Consider the following 7,362-nt stretch of genomic DNA (forward strand, 5'->3'; position numbering starts at 1 on the left):
AAAAGTATTGATTTTGATAAAATTTGGTTTTAAAAAATAATGGAACAAAGTGTTTTGATGATGAAATGTCCCATTTTTGATATTTTTGTCATGGAATATTTCAGTTTTTCATTTCACAATGAGTTTTGAATTTTTTTTTAATAAAACAACAGTTTAAGAATTTTAATGGGTCAAAATCGGAATGAAATATTTTGATATTGAAACAAAACTTTTCAATTAACCTGAATTTTTTTTCAGAATTTCATTTCATGGGAAATTTAGATTTTTTTTGTTTGTTTTCATTCTGTTTGAGAATGGGAAAAAAAATTGAAATCATGGAATTTCATATGAAACAGAAAATTTTCTTTCCCTTACCCTCCAGCAAGTCTCTGTGTAATGCACTGGCTAAGCTTGCCAGGTCCCTCGCTAGTGGGTGGTCCACTGAGTGGATAGGAGCCTACACTTGGAACAGCTACTGATATTACTCCTTTATCTCTTTTGATGGAAGTCTGTGCTCTGGTGCAGAAAGGTCCCAGGTCCAGCTCCTCTAATGATATGTGATGAAAAGGGATCATTACATAGTGTGAGCTCATACAGTGTTTTTTTCTTCTTCTGTGGACCTGACAGATGAAATGCATAACTTCCTGGCCTATTTTTCCATGTTCTCCTCTACATAGCGGATAAGGCCCTACTACCACTACCGGTGAAGAGAGTTGTTCCCTTAACTCAAATCATAGCAGTCTGTACTTTGGTGTTGAAGACCCCCATGCTTGACGACCCATGGTTGGGGCCATTACATCTGCCAGAGCATTCTGCTAACCCATTCAATGATTATCAGTCAGCAGCCAATCTAGTGTGCTTTGCTCTACATTTTATTACATTCTAGACTCGTTTATGCCATGACTGTGTGAGGACAGGATCTGAGAGAGACTGGGATGGCAGAGCAATGGACAGAGGAGGCCATAATGAGCATAGCAAATGGTCCGGTTACATCAGCCTACAGAAACTTTGGGAAAGTCCCGAGATTTATGGACAGGCAAGAGGAGAATGAATAAGCTTCAGGGGCCATCCCAGAATCTTTAGTTGGATAAAACACCCCTGAGGACCAGTAGTTTATCTCCCTCTTCCACCTTCATTGTCCATGTCAGAATGACGAAGCAAAGATGAGTGTAATCCTACGCTCCAGGGGCAGTCCCATTCAAAAGAGGTATTTAAACAAACTGAGCGGGCAGCAGGAAAAAGAAAAGAACAAAATTATCCACCGTTATCCACTTTTGGCCATGAAAAACAGCAAAAAAAGCCAAGAACAAATATTTTGTCAAGAGACACTGATGAAAAAAACAACCAAACAAACAAAAAAACCCTCCACCAAACCTTTGAAGGCTTTTGAACATTAAAAGTGATGCAAAGCTCTATTTAATGGACACTCCCATAGCTTCCCCCCCACCCTGCACCACAATTGATTGCAGTAAGATTACGATGCCATTAAAATTCACTCTGCCCATAAACTAATGTTGTGGAAAATGCTGACGTTTATAGCAGCTCCTACAAGAGACATATTTCAGTATGAAAGTGAGTCCTAATGCAAGAACTTTATTTAGGTAAAACAACATCCGGGAGCGGGGGAGGAGGAGGAGAGATGGTGGCAATTGCTGAGGGTTTGATTTCATTCAACTAATGGGTATATGGACGCTAAATTTCAAAGACATTTTTAATAAATCTATTGGATTTTGACAAAATCAATCCAAACCCCATAAACCAAGAAGTCACCCACTTGATATTAATGAGGCTGCATTTGCATTTATTTTTCCCTTACACTAGACAAACCATTAATTTCGTGTTTATGCTTCCTTTGAAGTCTGAATGCTTATAGATAGATGGCCACATCATGTCTCCTGCTGCTACATTAATATTTTGCTATAAATGATAAATTTGACCATTTTCTACAACACCCCTTTTTTCTTTAAGAAAGCTGAGAAAATGCAAGCAATAAGTCTTAAGCCCCTGAAAGCTTAGCTGTTTTTTTAAATGCTCTGCAGTCATTGATTATTAAAGCAGTCATAGCTTTAACTTTAGGATGCCTTTGATGGCACCCAGCACTTTGCTATTGTGAACTGTGGATTGTTCATTAACCAACCAAGATTGTTCTTTTTGTAAAAGATGCTTCATTTTGCTAAGGCAGAAACTAGACACAAGCCAGCCTCGCTTCACCCAGCTCTGTCCCCAGATCTCCCCACACAACTCCTATTCATAGACTCATAGACTTTAAGGTCAGAAGGGACCATTATGATCGTCTAGTCTGACCACTTGCACAATGCAGGCCACAAAATCTCACCCACCCACTCCTGTATCAAACCCCTAACCTATGTCTGAGCTATTGAAGTCCTCAAATCGTGGTTTAAAGACTTCAAGGTGCAGAGAATCCTCCAGCAAGTGACCCTTGCCCCACGCTGCAGAGGAAGGCGAAAACCCCCCAGGGCCTCTGACAATCTGCCCTGGAGGAAAATTCCTTCCCGACCCCAAATATGGCGATCAGCTAAACCCTGAGCATGTGGGCAAGACTCACCAGCCAGACACCCAGGAAAGAATTCTCTGTAGTAACTCAGATCCCACCCCATCTAACATCTCATCACGGGCCATTGGGCATATTTACCACTAATAGTCAAAGATCAATTAATTGCCAAAATTAGGCTATCCCATCATTCCATCCCCTCCATAAACTTATCAAGCTTAGTCTTGAAGCCAGATATGTCTTTTGCCACCACTGCTCCCCTTGGAAGGTTGTTCCAGAACTTCACTCCTCTGATGGTTAGAAACCTTCGTCTAATTTCAAGTCTAAACTTCTTGATGGCCAGTTTATATCCATTTGTTCTTGTGTCCACATTGGTACTGAGCTTAAATAATTCCTCTCCCTCCCTGATATTTATCCCTCTGATATATTTATAAAGAGCAATCATATCTCCCCTCAGCCTTCTTTTGGTTAGGCTAAACAAGCCAAGTTCTTTGAGTCTCCTTTCATAAGACAGGTTTTCCATTCCTCGGATCATCCTAGTAGCCTTTCTCTGTACCTGTTCCAGTTTGAAGTCATCCTTCTTAAACATGGGAGACCAGAACTGCACACAGTATTCCAGATGAGATCTCACCAGTGCCTTGTATAAAGGTACTAACACCTCCTTATCTCTACTGGAAATACCTCGCCTGATACATTCCAAGACCGCATTAGCTTTTTTCACAACCATATCACATTGGCGGCTCATAGTCATCCTGTGATCAACCAATACTCCGAGGTCCTTCTCCTTCTCTGTTACTTCCAACTGATGCATCCCCAGCTTATAACAAAAATTCTTGTTATTAATCCCTAAATGCATGACCTTGCACTTTTCACTATTAAATTTCATCCTATTACTATTACTCCAGTTTACAAGGTCAACCAGATCTTCCTGTATGATATCCCAGTCCTTCTCTGTATTGGCAATACCTCCCAGCTTTCTGTCATCCGCAAACTTTATTAGCACATTCCCACTTTTTGTGCCAAGGTCAGTAATAAAACGATTAAATAAGATTGGTCCCAAAACCGATCCTTGAGGAACTCCCCCTCCCTCCAGCCTGACAGTTCACCTTTCAGTATGACCCATTGTAGTCTCCCCTTTAACCAGTTCCTTATCCACCTTTCAATTTTCATATTGATCCCCATCTTTTCCAATTTAGCTTATAATTCCCCATGTGGAACTGTATCAAATGCCTTTTTGAAATCAAAGTAAATTAGATCCACTGCGTTTCCTTTGTCTAAAAAATCTGTTACCTTCTCAAAGAAGGAGATTAGGTTGGTTTGGCACGATCTACCTTTTGTAAAACCACGTTGTAATTTGTCCCAATTATCATTGACCTCAATGTCCTTAACTACTTTCTCCTTCAAATTTTTTTCCAAGACCTTGTATACTACAGATGTCAAACTAACAGGCCTGTAGTTATCCGGATCATTTTTTTTCCCTTTCTTAAAAATAGGAACTATGTTAACAATTCTCCAGTCTTACAGTACAACCCTTGAGTTTACAGATTCATTAAAAATAAAATACTTCAACATTCTTCCCAATGTATAATTTTTTGCAATAACATTTTCTGATGTTCCGTTGTTTTAAATTGTGATTTATGTGTTACTTGGTGGGTTTTCCCTCCACACTTGGTTGCTATTCTGAGTTTGGCTGTGTGGCAGGGCCTAGCCACCTATGACTGCTGAAATTGCATATTGAATTGATCTCCATTGATCTGAACCCCCGAGGAGCCAGTTCTCTAGCTCAACAGTGGCTGTTGTTTTAGCAAAGTAGGTTAATCTCAGAGACCCAGTTTTCTTCATTATTCATAGTGTAAAGCCCTTGAGCTGCCCAGCAACAGCATACACATAGTGACACCTTGCAAAGAGAAGCTACCTTCCTGCAGGGGCTACTTCAGTACAGCTAAGTGCAAGAGCAGCTACAGCAACAACTGCTGTCTGTCACGTAGGCAGGGACTGCGGTATCTTCAGCACGATGGACCACGGCTATCCCCATCATACAATTAGGTCCAGAAAGAACCAAGATTTTCAGTTTTAAAAATGATTCAGCCCCAACAGCATCAAGCAAAGCGTCACAAATCACAGGTAGATTGTAATCAATTAAGCTCAGCAGCCAGATGCTCTTGTGAGAATATTGCAGAAATCTCTCTTTACTTTTGTTCATTTCAGGCCACAGCAACCACATCCAAAGGACCAAAAAAGCTGACCTCCACTCCATCACCCACACAGTAGGTTCAGATGTTCTCCTGGATATCTGAGGAGTCTCCTACAGGCTTATCTTATTCCTATCAGAAAAATCCTTCAGCTACTAGAGCCACTGCCAGCATCAATGCCCTCTCCTCTGAGAGGGAAAATAGTAGCACACTCAGAAATGAAAAAGCTATGTTAGTTGTCAGCGCTGAGGTCACCCTTGCTCTTTCCTTACCCATTACCATCAGCACCTCTCCTGCTGCAAATGACACTCCCCTGACCTTGACAGCTGTCATGAAGAAGAGCTCTGTGTAGCTTGAAAGCTTGTCTCTCCCCAGTAGAAGTTGATCCAATTAAAGATCTTACCTCCCGCACCTTGTCTCTCTAACATCTGTCTCTTCTCGTGCCACTGGCACTGCTGAAGTTAGGATAGTCGCAGAGGAAAGGCTGGGTCTCACTGGATGACTCAGCATTTTGAGATGATTTCCCCCAAGTCTACAGTAGCTGTTTTCACAGTGTATAGATGTGATTTTAATGGGGGTGGGGGGCGGAAGAGATATACACTGCACCACTTGAAATCTGGCTCTGAGTGGGGTCATGCTTGTAGCAAATGCAACCAACTTTAAGTGGGTGATGACCATCAAAGGCACACCTCTTGCGTCTGGAATATGCTACCTCGCACCCTATGCCCAATGGAAATACAAGATATTTAGAATAACCTCCCACTCCCAGGTGAAGAAAGTAGAAGATGATCGATATTACCTCTTCTTTTTTCTTCTCTAAGTCATTCTGTTTGCATGGGACTCCCAAACTTCTGCTCATAATGGGCAGCAGCAGCACCACATCTGCTTCTTAGTCTTGCAACGTTCTGCCAATGCTGTAGCCACTGGTAGTAAGAGAAAAAGCAGTCCCAGAGTGCTGGCCTCAACAGCACTGGCTTTACTCCTACTAGCTCTAACATGGAATCCTTTCATGCAATGATTAAATCAGACAAGCTTCCCCAAACTGCAGACACGGCTAATTAGGGAGATGATGGTTTTGGATCTGCACCTTGCTTTAGTAGTGTTGGAGAGCATGTGCAGGTGAATGATGGATTAACAGTTCCCTGGATTTGAGTTTCTCTTTTCTATTGGGGTATCATTCACTGCAACACTGTTATCCAGACTAGTACATATTTCATGCATGCCTGTCTATTTTGACAGTCCCTGGGAGTCCTTTCCCCACATAGGCCAGCACACTTCTTCCTGCTGTCCCTTTTGTGCCACTTTGGGCTATCCTTTATAGTTCCGTTTCTTAGGTACCATGGCATCCAGGGGGCTGTGAGAGGAATTCAGTTCCATCCACATGCAGGGCTGCAAGGAACCTGGAGAAGTCATCTAGTCCACCCTCTCTGCTGAGACAAGATTAAGTATAGCTAGACCATCCCTGATAGTTGTTTGTCCAGCCTGTTCTTAAAAGCCTCCAATGATGGGGATTCCACAACCTCTTTAGGTAACCTTTTACATTTGCTTTCCTTTGCTGGAAGTCAGAAGCAAAAAGGGATTGCATCTCTCTCCAGATAACTTGACTGGTCAATTTATAATGGCCTCACTCATGTGCTCAGCATAACAGCCAAGCCAGGGGAATTTAAAACCAGACACATGCTCTTTTCCTGGAATCCAAAGAACTATTCACCCTTCTTTGCCCCATGTGGATATCCCCTCCAGATTTTGGAAACCTGGACAAATAAGAGACTCTTCTCTAGAGAATCCATCCCCAGTATAACACTGAGTTCAATGTTTGCGAAGACAAGACATTAGGATATTACTCCATGTTTTATGGATACTTATACAGTGCAGACATGATCAATAAAATTCATAGTTGTGTAATTCATACTGACTGAGGGTCTGGATTTAAGCAGTCCCCAGAAGCTGGGCTCATAACTCCTTTGCCCTGTAATGCATCAGTAACTGCTCTTCTTAGTTCCCTCTTTAGCCAATGCTAACTCACCTTGTTGAGCCCAGAAGGGGAGAAGTTTTAATTTAATGCAGAAGGAACCAGGAAGTGATATGGCAGGAGTAGGAGATGAAGATGATTTGGAATAGACTGGAGGTCGAGAAATAATGCTAAGAGAAGAGAGGGCAGAAAGGAGTGGGTTACAATTGTTAAAGCAAGAAATTATCAATGCCTAAACCAGAATTCTGGTCATAGGTCCAAGGAAGAAAAAGCAGATCTCAGCAACGTTATCAATAGCTGTGAGCTTGTGTGATAGGATGGATAATGCAATTGTCAACACAGGGAGGAGAGAAGCTAGGAAGAGAGATATGGGCAGCATAAGTAGCTTCAGTCTGTTATCACTTATTTTTATGCACAGCACCTTTAAATGGAGACATTCCCCTCCCTGTTGTAGAAGAAACTGCCATTTTGTGTTCAGCTGAGGCTACTGCAGAGAGGACACACGCAAACACATGCTCACACATACATGCTCACACATCCCTGTGTTCTTGCTTGTAGACAGTGCTTAATTTGTAATGAAAGAGGTGCCGGGTCTCAAGCAATTAGGAGCCAGGGCTCAAGCAATTGTTTTACTTTCATAACTGATGCTGCAGGCCCAGAGGTGCCGGGGCTATTAACTAGCAAACTGAGAGGTGCTGGTGCTCAGC

The sequence above is a fragment of the Terrapene carolina genome, unplaced genomic scaffold (assembly GCF_002925995.2).
Source record: "Terrapene carolina triunguis isolate 2854851 unplaced genomic scaffold, T_m_triunguis-2.0 Scaffold837, whole genome shotgun sequence".
NCBI classification, from domain to species: domain Eukaryota; kingdom Metazoa; phylum Chordata; order Testudines; family Emydidae; genus Terrapene; species Terrapene triunguis.